General features: G+C 34.0%; 1 protein-coding gene and 1 long non-coding RNA gene across 2 annotated transcripts in view; one reads left to right on the top strand and one right to left on the bottom strand.

Annotated features, from left to right (window-relative positions):
* The window catches only part of LOC127987694 (uncharacterized), a 2,462,016-nt gene that overhangs the window by 895,935 nt on the left and 1,550,254 nt on the right, over positions 1-15,827 (top strand). The gene's annotated exons all lie outside the window — the stretch shown is intronic.
* LOC127987785 (uncharacterized) lies at positions 62-10,173 on the bottom strand. Its single transcript, XR_008161388.1, has 6 exons — positions 10,085-10,173; positions 9,233-9,943; positions 6,395-7,104; positions 4,833-6,252; positions 1,141-3,128; positions 62-998 (listed from the first exon to the last, which is right to left on the bottom strand). It is a non-coding gene; the product is annotated as an uncharacterized LOC127987785 (long non-coding RNA).

Raw genomic sequence — 15,827 nt, forward strand, 5'->3', positions numbered from 1 at the left:
ACACCTCATATCAAACAATTTTACTGCAGCATTTTTGAGATATGGGTCCAAATGGTGATTTGGAGGGCTATAAAGACACCATTTATAATAAGTAGAAAAAAACAATGGTCAGTTCTTATAAAGCACATGCCATACTATATGCACACCTCATATCAAAGCATTTTACTGCAGCATGTTTGAGATATGGGTCCATATGGCAATTTAGAGTGCTATAAAGACCCCATTTCTAATAAGTAGAAAAAAATAATAGTCAGTTCTCATCAGTGACGTCCCATACTATGAGCACATCTCATATCAAACCATTTTACTGCAGCTTTTTCCAGAAATGGGAAATTATTACACTTTAACGGGCTGTGAAGATCCCATTTCTAATAAGTAGAAAAAAACAATGGTCAGATCTTATAAAGGACATTCCATACTATATGCACAAATCATATCAAACCATTTTACTGCAGCATTTTTGAGATATGGGTCCATGTGGCAATTTAGAGGGCTATAAAGACAACATTTCTAATAAGTAGAAAAAAACAATAGTCAGTTCTTATCAGGGACGTCCCATACTATATGCACCCTTCATATGAAACCATTTTACTGCAGCATTTTTAAGATACGAGACATTTTTACACTTTAAAGGGCTGTAAAGATCCCATTTCTAATAAGTAGAAAAAAACAAAAGTCAGTTCTTATCAGGGACATCCCATACTATATGCACACCTCATATCAAACCATTTTACTGCAGAATTTTCGAGATATGGGACATTATTATATTTTAAAGGGCTATAAAGATCCCATTTCTAATAAGTAGATAAAAACAATGGTATGTTCCTATAAGGGATGTCCCATACTATATGCACACCTCATATCAAACCCTTTTACTGCAGCATTTTTGAGATATGGGTCCAAATGGTGATTTAGAGTGCTACAAAGACCCCATTTCTAATAAGTAGAAAAAAACAATGGTCAGTTCTTATAAAGGACATGCCATACTATATGCACACCTCATATCAAACCATTTTACTGCAGCATTTTTGAGATATGGGACATTATTACACTTTAAAGGGCTATAAAGATCCCATTTCTAATAAGTAGAAAAAAACGAAAGTCAGTTCTTATCAGGGACATCCCCTAATATATGCACACCTCATATCAAACCATTTTACTGCAGCATTTTCGAGATATGGGACATTATTACACTTTAAATGGCTGTAAAGATCCCATTTCTAATAAGTAGAAAAAAACAACAGTCAGTTCTTATCTGGGATGTCCCATACTATATGCACACCTCATTTCAAACCATTTTACTGCAGCATTTTTCAGATATGGGACAATACAATGATTTAGAGGGCTATAAAGACACCATTTCTAATAAGTAGAAAAAAACAATAGTCAGTTCTTATCAGGGATGTCCCATACTATATGCACACCTCATATCAAACCATTTTACTGCAGCATTTTCGAGATATGGGACATTATTACATTTTAAATGGCTGTAAAGATCCCATTTCTAATAAGTAGAAAAAAGCAACAGTCAGTTCTTATCAGGGATGTCCCATACTATATGCACACCTCATATCAAACCATTTTACTGCAGCATTTTCAAGATATGGGACATTATTACAATTTAAAGGGTCATAAAGATCCCATTTCTAATAAGTAGAAAAAAACAAAAATCAGTTCTTATCAGGGACGTCCCATACTATATGCACACCTCATATCAAACCATTTTACTGCAGCATTTTCGAGATATGGGACATTGTTACATTTTAAATGGCTGTAAAGATCCCATTTCTAATAAGTAGAAAAAAGCAACAGTCAGTTCTTATCAGGGATGTCCCATACTATATGCACACCTCATATCAAACCATTTTACTGCAGCATTTTCAAGATATGGGACATTATTACAATTTAAAGGGTCATAAAGATCCCATTTCTAATAAGTAGAAAAAAACAAAAGTCAGTTCTTATCAGGGACATCCCATACTATATGCACACCTCATATCAAACCATTTTACTGCAGCATTTTCGAGATATGGGACATTATTACACTTTAAATGGCTGTAAAGATCCCATTTCTAATAAGTAGAAAAAAGCAACAGTCAGTTCTTATCAGGGATGTCCCATACTATATGCACACCTCATATCAAACCATTTTACTGCAGCATTTTCAAGATATGGGACATTATTACACTTTAAAGGGCTATAAAGATCCCATTTCTAATAAGTAGAAAAAAACAAAAGTCAGTTCTTATCAGGAACATCCCATACTATATGCACACCTCATATCAAACCATTTTACTGCAGCATTTTCAAAATATGGGACATTATTACACTTTAAATGGCTGTAAAGATCCCATTTCTAATAAGTAGAAAAAAGCAACAGTCAGTTCTTATCAGGGATGTCCCATACTATATGCACACCTCATATCAAACCATTTTACTGCAGCATTTTCAAGATATGGGACATTATTACACTTTAAAGGGCTATAAAGATCCCATTTCTAATAAGTAGAAAAAAACAAAAGTCAGTTCTTATCAGGGACATCCCATACTATATGCACACCTCATATCAAACCATTTTACTGCAGCATTTTTGAGATATGGGTCCAAATGGTGATTTGGAGGACTATAAAGACATCATTTCTAATAAGTAGAAAAAAACAATGGTCAGTTCTTATAAAGGACATCCCATACTATATGCACACCTCATATCAAACCCTTTTACTGCAGCATTTTTGAGATATGGGACATTATTACACTTTAAAGGGCTATAAAGACCCCATTTCTAATAAGTAGAAAAAAACAATGGTCAGTTCTTATAAAGGATATGCCATACTATATGCACACCTCATATCAAACAATTTTACTGCAGCATTTTTGAGATATGGGTCCAAATGGTGATTTGGAGGGCTATAAAGACATAATTTCTAATAAGTAGAAAAAAACAATGGTCAGTTCTTATAAAGGACATGCCATACTATATGCACACCTCATATCAAACCATTTTACTGCAGCATTTTCGAGATATGGGACATTATTACACTTTAAATGGCTGTAAAGATCCCATTTCTAATAAGTAGAAAAAAACAATGGTCTGTTCCTATAAGGGATGTCCCATACTATTTGCACACCTCATATCAAACCATTTTACTGCAGCATTTTTCAGATATGGGACAATACAATGATTTAGAGGGCTATAAAGACACCATTTCTAATAAGTAGAAAAAAACAATAGTCAGTTCTTATCAGGGACGTCCCATACTATATGCACACCTCATATCAAACCATTTTACTGCAGCATTTTTAAGATACGGGACATTATTACACTATAAAGGGCTGTAAAGATCCCATTTCTAATAAGTAGAAAAAAGCAACAGTCAGTTCTTATCAGGGATGTCCCATACTATATGCACACCTCATATCAAACCATTTTACTCCAGCATTTTCAAGATATGGGACATTATTACACTTTAAAGGGCTATAAAGATCCCATTTCTAATAAGTAGAAAAAAACAAAAGTCAGTTCTTATCAGTGACGTCCCATACTATGAGCACATCTCATATCAAACCATTTTACTGCAGCTTTTTCCAGAAATGGGAAATTATTACACTTTAACGGGCTGTGAAGATCCCATTTCTAATAAGTAGAAAAAAACAATGGTCAGATCTTATAAAGGACATTCCATACTATATGCACAAATCATATCAAACCATTTTACTGCAGCATTTTTGAGATATGGGTCCATGTGGCAATTTAGAGGGCTATAAAGACAACATTTCTAATAAGTAGAAAAAAACAATAGTCAGTTCTTATCAGGGACATCCCATACTATATGCACACCTCATATCAAACCATTTTACTGCAGAATTTTCGAGATATGGGACATTATTATATTTTAAAGGGCTATAAAGATCCCATTTCTAATAAGTAGATAAAAACAATGGTATGTTCCTATAAGGGATGTCCCATACTATATGCACACCTCATATCAAACCCTTTTACTGCAGCATTTTTGAGATATGGGTCCAAATGGTGATTTAGAGTGCTACAAAGACCCCATTTCTAATAAGTAGAAAAAAACAATGGTCAGTTCTTATAAAGGACATGCCATACTATATGCACACCTCATATCAAACCATTTTACTGCAGCATTTTTGAGATATGGGACATTATTACACTTTAAAGGGCTATAAAGATCCCATTTCTAATAAGTAGAAAAAAACGAAAGTCAGTTCTTATCAGGGACATCCCCTAATATATGCACACCTCATATCAAACCATTTTACTGCAGCATTTTCGAGATATGGGACATTATTACACTTTAAATGGCTGTAAAGATCCCATTTCTAATAAGTAGAAAAAAACAACAGTCAGTTCTTATCTGGGATGTCCCATACTATATGCACACCTCATTTCAAACCATTTTACTGCAGCATTTTTCAGATATGGGACAATACAATGATTTAGAGGGCTATAAAGACACCATTTCTAATAAGTAGAAAAAAACAATAGTCAGTTCTTATCAGGGATGTCCCATACTATATGCACACCTCATATCAAACCATTTTACTGCAGCATTTTCGAGATATGGGACATTATTACATTTTAAATGGCTGTAAAGATCCCATTTCTAATAAGTAGAAAAAAGCAACAGTCAGTTCTTATCAGGGATGTCCCATACTATATGCACACCTCATATCAAACCATTTTACTGCAGCATTTTCAAGATATGGGACATTATTACAATTTAAAGGGTCATAAAGATCCCATTTCTAATAAGTAGAAAAAAACAAAAATCAGTTCTTATCAGGGACGTCCCATACTATATGCACACCTCATATCAAACCATTTTACTGCAGCATTTTCGAGATATGGGACATTGTTACATTTTAAATGGCTGTAAAGATCCCATTTCTAATAAGTAGAAAAAAGCAACAGTCAGTTCTTATCAGGGATGTCCCATACTATATGCACACCTCATATCAAACCATTTTACTGCAGCATTTTCAAGATATGGGACATTATTACAATTTAAAGGGTCATAAAGATCCCATTTCTAATAAGTAGAAAAAAACAAAAGTCAGTTCTTATCAGGGACATCCCATACTATATGCACACCTCATATCAAACCATTTTACTGCAGCATTTTCGAGATATGGGACATTATTACACTTTAAATGGCTGTAAAGATCCCATTTCTAATAAGTAGAAAAAAGCAACAGTCAGTTCTTATCAGGGATGTCCCATACTATATGCACACCTCATATCAAACCATTTTACTGCAGCATTTTCAAGATATGGGACATTATTACACTTTAAAGGGCTATAAAGATCCCATTTCTAATAAGTAGAAAAAAACAAAAGTCAGTTCTTATCAGGAACATCCCATACTATATGCACACCTCATATCAAACCATTTTACTGCAGCATTTTCAAAATATGGGACATTATTACACTTTAAATGGCTGTAAAGATCCCATTTCTAATAAGTAGAAAAAAGCAACAGTCAGTTCTTATCAGGGATGTCCCATACTATATGCACACCTCATATCAAACCATTTTACTGCAGCATTTTCAAGATATGGGACATTATTACACTTTAAAGGGCTATAAAGATCCCATTTCTAATAAGTAGAAAAAAACAAAAGTCAGTTCTTATCAGGGACATCCCATACTATATGCACACCTCATATCAAACCATTTTACTGCAGCATTTTTGAGATATGGGTCCAAATGGTGATTTGGAGGACTATAAAGACATCATTTCTAATAAGTAGAAAAAAACAATGGTCAGTTCTTATAAAGGACATCCCATACTATATGCACACCTCATATCAAACCCTTTTACTGCAGCATTTTTGAGATATGGGACATTATTACACTTTAAAGGGCTATAAAGACCCCATTTCTAATAAGTAGAAAAAAACAATGGTCAGTTCTTATAAAGGATATGCCATACTATATGCACACCTCATATCAAACAATTTTACTGCAGCATTTTTGAGATATGGGTCCAAATGGTGATTTGGAGGGCTATAAAGACATAATTTCTAATAAGTAGAAAAAAACAATGGTCAGTTCTTATAAAGGACATGCCATACTATATGCACACCTCATATCAAACCATTTTACTGCAGCATTTTCGAGATATGGGACATTATTACACTTTAAATGGCTGTAAAGATCCCATTTCTAATAAGTAGAAAAAAACAATGGTCTGTTCCTATAAGGGATGTCCCATACTATTTGCACACCTCATATCAAACCATTTTACTGCAGCATTTTTCAGATATGGGACAATACAATGATTTAGAGGGCTATAAAGACACCATTTCTAATAAGTAGAAAAAAACAATAGTCAGTTCTTATCAGGGACGTCCCATACTATATGCACACCTCATATCAAACCATTTTACTGCAGCATTTTTAAGATACGGGACATTATTACACTATAAAGGGCTGTAAAGATCCCATTTCTAATAAGTAGAAAAAAGCAACAGTCAGTTCTTATCAGGGATGTCCCATACTATATGCACACCTCATATCAAACCATTTTACTCCAGCATTTTCAAGATATGGGACATTATTACACTTTAAAGGGCTATAAAGATCCCATTTCTAATAAGTAGAAAAAAACAAAAGTCAGTTCTTATCAGTGACGTCCCATACTATGAGCACATCTCATATCAAACCATTTTACTGCAGCTTTTTCCAGAAATGGGAAATTATTACACTTTAACGGGCTGTGAAGATCCCATTTCTAATAAGTAGAAAAAAACAATGGTCAGATCTTATAAAGGACATTCCATACTATATGCACAAATCATATCAAACCATTTTACTGCAGCATTTTTGAGATATGGGTCCATGTGGCAATTTAGAGGGCTATAAAGACAACATTTCTAATAAGTAGAAAAAAACAATAGTCAGTTCTTATCAGGGACGTCCCATACTATATGCACCCTTCATATGAAACCATTTTACTGCAGCATTTTTAAGATACGAGACATTTTTACACTTTAAAGGGCTGTAAAGATCCCATTTCTAATAAGTAGAAAAAAACAAAAGTCAGTTCTTATCAGGGACATCCCATACTATATGCACACCTCATATCAAACCATTTTACTGCAGAATTTTCGAGATATGGGACATTATTATATTTTAAAGGGCTATAAAGATCCCATTTCTAATAAGTAGATAAAAACAATGGTATGTTCCTATAAGGGATGTCCCATACTATATGCACACCTCATATCAAACCCTTTTACTGCAGCATTTTTGAGATATGGGTCCAAATGGTGATTTAGAGTGCTACAAAGACCCCATTTCTAATAAGTAGAAAAAAACAATGGTCAGTTCTTATAAAGGACATGCCATACTATATGCACACCTCATATCAAACCATTTTACTGCAGCATTTTTGAGATATGGGACATTATTACACTTTAAAGGGCTATAAAGATCCCATTTCTAATAAGTAGAAAAAAACGAAAGTCAGTTCTTATCAGGGACATCCCCTAATATATGCACACCTCATATCAAACCATTTTACTGCAGCATTTTCGAGATATGGGACATTATTACACTTTAAATGGCTGTAAAGATCCCATTTCTAATAAGTAGAAAAAAACAACAGTCAGTTCTTATCTGGGATGTCCCATACTATATGCACACCTCATTTCAAACCATTTTACTGCAGCATTTTTCAGATATGGGACAATACAATGATTTAGAGGGCTATAAAGACACCATTTCTAATAAGTAGAAAAAAACAATAGTCAGTTCTTATCAGGGATGTCCCATACTATATGCACACCTCATATCAAACCATTTTACTGCAGCATTTTCGAGATATGGGACATTATTACATTTTAAATGGCTGTAAAGATCCCATTTCTAATAAGTAGAAAAAAGCAACAGTCAGTTCTTATCAGGGATGTCCCATACTATATGCACACCTCATATCAAACCATTTTACTGCAGCATTTTCAAGATATGGGACATTATTACAATTTAAAGGGTCATAAAGATCCCATTTCTAATAAGTAGAAAAAAACAAAAATCAGTTCTTATCAGGGACGTCCCATACTATATGCACACCTCATATCAAACCATTTTACTGCAGCATTTTCGAGATATGGGACATTGTTACATTTTAAATGGCTGTAAAGATCCCATTTCTAATAAGTAGAAAAAAGCAACAGTCAGTTCTTATCAGGGATGTCCCATACTATATGCACACCTCATATCAAACCATTTTACTGCAGCATTTTCAAGATATGGGACATTATTACAATTTAAAGGGTCATAAAGATCCCATTTCTAATAAGTAGAAAAAAACAAAAGTCAGTTCTTATCAGGGACATCCCATACTATATGCACACCTCATATCAAACCATTTTACTGCAGCATTTTCGAGATATGGGACATTATTACACTTTAAATGGCTGTAAAGATCCCATTTCTAATAAGTAGAAAAAAGCAACAGTCAGTTCTTATCAGGGATGTCCCATACTATATGCACACCTCATATCAAACCATTTTACTGCAGCATTTTCAAGATATGGGACATTATTACACTTTAAAGGGCTATAAAGATCCCATTTCTAATAAGTAGAAAAAAACAAGTCAGTTCTTATCAGGAACATCCCATACTATATGCACACCTCATATCAAACCATTTTACTGCAGCATTTTCAAAATATGGGACATTATTACACTTTAAATGGCTGTAAAGATCCCATTTCTAATAAGTAGAAAAAAGCAACAGTCAGTTCTTATCAGGGATGTCCCATACTATATGCACACCTCATATCAAACCATTTTACTGCAGCATTTTCAAGATATGGGACATTATTACACTTTAAAGGGCTATAAAGATCCCATTTCTAATAAGTAGAAAAAAACAAAAGTCAGTTCTTATCAGGGACATCCCATACTATATGCACACCTCATATCAAACCATTTTACTGCAGCATTTTTGAGATATGGGTCCAAATGGTGATTTGGAGGACTATAAAGACATCATTTCTAATAAGTAGAAAAAAACAATGGTCAGTTCTTATAAAGGACATCCCATACTATATGCACACCTCATATCAAACCCTTTTACTGCAGCATTTTTGAGATATGGGACATTATTACACTTTAAAGGGCTATAAAGACCCCATTTCTAATAAGTAGAAAAAAACAATGGTCAGTTCTTATAAAGGATATGCCATACTATATGCACACCTCATATCAAACAATTTTACTGCAGCATTTTTGAGATATGGGTCCAAATGGTGATTTGGAGGGCTATAAAGACATAATTTCTAATAAGTAGAAAAAAACAATGGTCAGTTCTTATAAAGGACATGCCATACTATATGCACACCTCATATCAAACCATTTTACTGCAGCATTTTCGAGATATGGGACATTATTACACTTTAAATGGCTGTAAAGATCCCATTTCTAATAAGTAGAAAAAAAACAATGGTCTGTTCCTATAAGGGATGTCCCATACTATTTGCACACCTCATATCAAACCATTTTACTGCAGCATTTTTCAGATATGGGACAATACAATGATTTAGAGGGCTATAAAGACACCATTTCTAATAAGTAGAAAAAAACAATAGTCAGTTCTTATCAGGGACGTCCCATACTATATGCACACCTCATATCAAACCATTTTACTGCAGCATTTTTAAGATACGGGACATTATTACACTATAAAGGGCTGTAAAGATCCCATTTCTAATAAGTAGAAAAAAGCAACAGTCAGTTCTTATCAGGGATGTCCCATACTATATGCACACCTCATATCAAACCATTTTACTCCAGCATTTTCAAGATATGGGACATTATTACACTTTAAAGGGCTATAAAGATCCCATTTCTAATAAGTAGAAAAAAACAAAAGTCAGTTCTTATCAGGGACATCCCATACTATATGCACACCTCATATCAAACCATTTTACTGCAGCATTTTCGAGATATGGGACATTATTACACTTTAAAGGGCTATAAAGATCCCATTTCTAATAAGTAGAAAAAACAATGGTCAGTTCTTATAAAGGATATGCCATACTATATGCACACCTCATATCAAACCATTTTACTGCAGAATTTTCGAGATATGGGACATTATTATATTTTAAAGGGCTATAAAGATCCCATTTCTAATAAGTAGATAAACATAATGGTATGTTCCTATAAGGGATGTCCCAAACTATATGCACACCTCATATCAAACCCTTTTACTGCAGCATTTTTGAGATATGGGTCCAAATGGTGATTTAGAGTGCTACAAAGACCCCATTTCTAATAAGTAGAAAAAAACAATGGTCAGTTCTTATAAAGGACATGCCATACTATATGCACACCTCATATCAAACCATTTTACTGCAGCATTTTCGAGATATGGGACATTATTACACTTTAAATGGCTGTAAAGATCCCATTTCTAATAAGTAGAAAAAAACAATGGTCTGTTCCTATAAGGGACGTCCCATACTATTTGCACACCTCATATCAAACCATTTTACTTCAGCATTTTTGAGATATGGGTCCAAATGGTGATTTGGAGGGCTATAAAGACATCATTTCTAATAAGTAGAAAAAAACAATGGTCAGTTCTTATAAAGGACATCCCATACTATATGCACACCTCATATCAAACCCTTTTACTGCAGCATTTTTGAGATATGGGACATTATTACACTTTAAAGGGCTATAAAGATCCAATTTCTAATAAGTAGAAAAAAGAATAGTCAGTTCTTATCAGGGACGTCCCATACTATATGCACACCTCATATCAAACCATTTTACTGCAGCATTTTTGAGATATGGGTCCATATGGTAATTTAGAAGACCACATTTCTAATAAGTTGAAAAACAAATGTCAGCTCCTTTAAGGGATGTCCCATACTATATGCACACCTCATATCAAACCATTTTACAGCAGCATTTTCAGATATGGGACTATATGGTGATTCTTTGGGCTATAAATATCCCATGTCGCTCCCACATTATCTTAAGTGTTCTTAATACCTGTGTATATACAATGTAACTACATGTGTACGTAATATATAACACAGTGTAAGTATACATTGGTATATAGTATCCATGGCTATAATATTTTTGTAACAACCCTCAGAATGGTTTGTGCAAGTACAAATGTATAACAGGACATGTAAATCTACATTTTGTAACAACAATATGTAATTTGAACCATTTGATCCAGGTGGTGGAGATGGGTGGGTTTAGGGTTCTGTAAAGTGGGAGGAGTTGGTGCACCACTTTAATACCCGTGTACTTACATGGTAACTCCTCAGGAACTGTCGACTTCATTTAAAGTGCAACATTGTGGACACCAACCACATTTTATATGTAAAGCCTAATTTACTTGCCACTGCAGTGTAACATAGGGGTAATTACATAATAAATTTAATATTGCTATTAGTCCTGTTACACATTTGTACTTTCTTACCAATAAATTTTATCACCAATGTCCTGTTGCACATTTGTACTTACACATACCATTCAATGGGTTATTACAAATATGTAGTTACACAAACATTAGAGCTATAGATACTATGTACCAATGTGTACTTACACTGTGGTTACATACTACATACACATCTAATTACTAAGTACACAGGTATTAGGGACACAATATAAAGTGGAACCCCCATTTCTAATAAGTTGAAAAAAAAAACAATATTTAGTTTGTATATTGGAGGTGCCATACTATATTCCCACCTTATATAAAAAAGTTTTACTGCATTTCTAGCATTTTGAAAAGATGTTTTTCTGTTTTTCTGAAATGTATTCTGTTTCAGAGGCCTAGAAAGACCCCATTTCTAATAAGTAGAAGAATACAATGATCAGTTAGTACATGGGACATCCCACAAGCACACCTTATATAAAACTATTTTACTGAAGTATTTGGTGTATAAAGATATTTTACGATAGCAATTTGGGGTTAAAATTCAAGAAAATCCTCAGAAACTCCAGTTTTGAGAACTATTTCAAATAAGTTTAAAAAAAGGCCATTCCTTCTAAAGTTCCTCCTACATTTTAAGCACACCTAATGTGAAGTCTGTGTACTGTGGCAGTTTGTAGAAGCATGCATTCATATAGAACAAAACACTCAAATACATTTTAATATTTCCTAATTTTTTGCAACCTATAGAAATGTTTTTTTCAAATACTTAAAATAAATAATGGCCTTTTCTTACAAAGTAGCTCATATTCTATCAGCACAGATAATCTGAAGTCTGTGTACTTTGGCAGTTTGTTGCATACATCCAAATTTTAAAATATTATATATATATATATATATATATATATATATATATATATATATATATATATATATCACACTTCAGACTATCTGTGCGGATAGAATATGAGCTACTTTATATATATATTATAGACTGGATATTTTTTCCCCAGTTTTGAGGTTTATATAAACATCAGGTTAAATACATACAGTAGATAAAAATAATGGCCTTTGCATGCAAGGCACTCCCTATTCTTTCAGCAAATATGAAGTCACACACACTTGTCTGTCACACTATACTTCACACACTTTCTAAACACCAAATATGGAGTCTTTGCTCTGTGAAAGTTTAGAGTAGCTTGCATTCAATGGATGAATGGATCATAGCGTATCCCCAGTCTTGTTTCTGGAAATCTCACTTAAAGTTCAGTTCCAACCCTAATCTAATTAAGAGTCAGGAACAATTCATAGTTACAGAAAGGTTTGCTGGAGCAGGATTGACACTGAACTCTGCACGAAGGTAGTATTATTGTTTGCCTTTTAAAAATAGTAAGTGTTCCTACTTATGTAGTTAAATAGCATTTTGTTGAATTAGAATACATGTAAGTCCAAACTGCCAAAGTACCCAGATTTTATTTTAGCTGTGCTAATAAAGTAGGAGGTGCCTTGCATGAAATGGGCATCGTTTTCCTCTACTTTTATAAGCTGACATTTCTACATGTCTCAAAGTTATGCAAAGTCTCAGAACTGACTCTGAATGCATGCAGTTCCAGATTGGTAAACTGAAATGTTTTTTATAATGGCTGCACATATTTGGTGATGTCCCTTATGACAATTGTTTATTATTATTATTATTATTGGAATAGATAAATGTAATGTTTTATAACTCTATATGTGAAATACTTGCTAGCTCTTAAAAAAACCATACAGTAAAATGTTTTCCATGGATTTACTCATAGATTTTAGAAAACATTACATTTCTCTATGAGCCTCTGAAGTGAATATACCCTTTATCTTTATAGCCCCCTAAAGCACAATATAGGTCCATATCTCATTAATGTTGCAGTAGACTGGGTTTTATATCAAACCATTATGTGTGCATATAGTATGGGATGTCCCTTATGAGAACTGACCATTGTTTTTTTCTACTTATTAGAAATGGGATCTTTAAAGCCCGTTAAAGTGTAATAATGTCCCATATCTCAAAAGTCCTGCAGTAAAATGGTTTGATATGAGGTGTGCATATAGTATGGGACGTCCCTGATAAGAACTGACCATTGTTTTTTTCTACTTATTAGAAATTACGTCTTTATAGCCCTCCAAATCACCATTTGGACCCATATCTCGAAAATGCTGCAGTAAAATGGTTTGATATGAGGTGTGCATATAGTATGGGAGGTCCCTGATAAGAATTGACTATTGTTTTTTTCTACTTATTAGAAATGGTGTCTTTATAGCCCTCTAAATCATTGTATTGTCCCATATCTCAAAAGTCCTGCAGTAAAATGGTTTGATATGAGGTGTGCATATAGTATGGGACGTCCCTGATAAGAACTGACCATTGTTTTTTTCTACTTATTAGAAATTACGTCTTTATAGCCCTCCAAATCACCATTTGGACCCATATCTCGAAAATGCTGCAGTAAAATGGTTTGATATGAGGTGTGCATATAGTATGGGAGGTCCCTGATAAGAATTGACTATTCTTTTTTTCTACTTATTACAAATGGGATCTTTATAGCCCTTTAAAGTGTAATAATGTCCCATATCTTGAAAATGCTGCAGTAAAATGGTTTGATATGAGGTGTGCATATAGTATGGGACATCCCTGATAAGAACTGACCATTGTTTTTTTCTACTTATTAGAAATTATGTCTTTATAGCCCTCCAAATCACCATTTGGACCCATATCTCGAAAATGCTGCAGTAAAATGGTTTGATATGAGGTGTGCATATAGTATGGGAGGTCCCTGATAAGAATTGACTATTCTTTTTTTCTACTTATTACAAATGGGATCTTTATAGCCCTTTAAAGTGTAATAATGTCCCATATCTTGAAAATGCTGCAGTAAAATGGTTTGATATGAGGTGTGGATATAGTATGGGACATCCCTGATAAGAACTGACTATTGTTTTTTTCTACTTATTAGAAATGGTGTCTTTATAGCCCTCTAAATCATTGTATTGTCCCATATCTGAAAAATGCTGCAGTAAAATGGTTTGATATGAGGTGTGCATATAGTATGGGACATCCCAGATAAGAACTGACTGTTGTTTTTTTCTACTTATTAGAAATGGGATCTTTACAGCCATTTAAAGTGTAATAATGTCCCATATCTCGAAAATGCTGCAGTAAAATGGTTTGATAAGAGGTGTGCATATAGTATGGGATGTCCATGATAAGAACTGACTTTTGTTTTTTTCTACTTATTAGAAATGGGATCTTTACAGCCCTTTATAGTGTAATAATGTCCCGTATCTTAAAAATGCTGCAGTAAAATGGTTTGATATGAGGTGTGCAAATAGTATGGGACATCCCTTATAGGAACAGACCATTGTTTTTTTCTACTTATTAGAAATGGGATCTTTACAGCCATTTAAAGTGTAATAATGTCCCATATCTCGAAAATGCTGCAGTAAAATGGTTTGATATGAGGTGTGCATATAGTATGGCATGTCCTTTATAAGAACTGACCATTGTTTTTTTCTACTTATTAGAAATTATGTCTTTATAGCCCTCCAAATCACCATTTGGACCCATATCTCAAAAATGCTGCAGTAAAATTGTTTGATATGAGGTGTGCATATAGTATGGCATATCCTTTATAAGAACTGACCATTGTTTTTTTCTACTTATTAGAAATGGGGTCTTTATAGCCCTTTAAAGTGTAATAATGTCCCATATCTCAAAAATGCTGCAGTAAAATGGTTTGATATGAGGTTTGCATATAGTTTGGGATGTCCCTTATATGAACTGACCTTTGTTTTTTTCTACTTATTAGAAATAGGGTTGTGATGAGTGGGGCGGGGCCGCGAGCCATGAGAACGGAATGAGGCCAGTGGAGTGACTGGAAATGAGCGACGCCTGCTCCACTCACCGGTCTCGCGTCCCGCGGTGGAGATGGAAGGATACAAAAGAGGGGGCGACGACAGTGAACAACGAGAAAGGACCAGGCCAGGCCATGATTTTAGTTTGTACTTGGTTTTTGTTTGTAAGCGACAGTCGTCCGTGAAGGGCTGTCGCAGTGTTTTGTGTTTATTTTGTTATTAAAAGCCTTATTTGATTGATGGCCGGTTTCCGCCTCCTTCTTCCTGTGGATAAAAAGTTTTGTACTCCGCTATAGGGGTCTTTATAGCCCTCTTAATCGCCATATGGACCCATATCTCAAAAATGCTTTAGCAAAATGATTTTTTGTGTATATAGTATGGGACGTCCTTGATAAGAACTGACCATTGTTTTTTTTCTATTTATTAGAAATATGATCTTTATAACCCTTTAAAGTGTAATAATGTCCCATATCTCAAAAATGCTGTTGTACAATGGTTTGATATTAAGTT

This window comes from Carassius gibelio, chromosome B22 (assembly GCF_023724105.1).
Source record: "Carassius gibelio isolate Cgi1373 ecotype wild population from Czech Republic chromosome B22, carGib1.2-hapl.c, whole genome shotgun sequence".
NCBI classification, from domain to species: Eukaryota; Metazoa; Chordata; class Actinopteri; order Cypriniformes; family Cyprinidae; genus Carassius; species Carassius gibelio.